At 21.0% G+C, this 828-nt stretch overlaps 1 protein-coding gene across 3 annotated transcripts in view; it reads right to left on the bottom strand.

Moving 5' to 3' along the window:
* Positions 1-828, bottom strand: part of LOC108756397 — a 16,536-nt gene that overhangs the window by 14,797 nt on the left and 911 nt on the right. The gene's annotated exons all lie outside the window — the stretch shown is intronic.

Consider the following 828-nt stretch of genomic DNA (forward strand, 5'->3'; position numbering starts at 1 on the left):
TATATATATATATACATATAGTTATAGAATTTGATATTTCAATATTCGTTTAAAAACAAACTGATTGACATAAATTTGGATAGACTGATTTAAATATAAAAGGAAATAATTATTGCAAATTTAAATGCAAGAAAATAAAATTTATAAATCAAAGAGAAAAAAAAAGAGAGAACATGTAACTAATATTGTCGATTTTTGATTCTGTGATAAACGGAAAAGGGAAAATCTATAAAATCAAAAAGCTTTTTAAATAACTTTTCTAACTTTTGCTTTTCCCTATACGTCACGAATATATAAATATCAAATAACCATCAATAACCATATACATAAGAATTACAATATCGGAAACGATTAAATGCAAAATATTTCTCTCACATATCTATATTTTTAAGAATACATATGTAGTAAATAGCAAAGCTTTATTAGCATTTTTTTAATTCACACGTTTTATGTATTACAAGATGTAGGGATTAAAGTATTAAAAAAAAGTCGGAGTTCCCGTTCCATTTTTATTCTTTTTTTTGTACAATCACTATTGTAAATATAGTGAATTTATTCGTATTGAACGTACAGCCTTGAGGTAAATAAACTGAATAAGTTTCAAGAAAATCAATAAAAGAATCCTTATTCTTGTATGTATTTACTACTTCTAGATTAAAGTTAGAAAATTCCATTAATTTTATACGGAAAAACTATTATTAAAACAAATAGTAAGGAACTATATAAAAATAATATAATAATAATTAAATAAACCTATAATAATTAAATAATAATAATAAGTTATATTGTATTAGCATTATTTTTTAAGAAAATATAATTACATTATTT

Source organism: Trachymyrmex septentrionalis, unplaced genomic scaffold (genome assembly GCF_001594115.1).
Source record: "Trachymyrmex septentrionalis isolate Tsep2-gDNA-1 unplaced genomic scaffold, Tsep1.0 scaffold127, whole genome shotgun sequence".
NCBI classification, from domain to species: Eukaryota; Metazoa; Arthropoda; class Insecta; order Hymenoptera; family Formicidae; genus Trachymyrmex; species Trachymyrmex septentrionalis.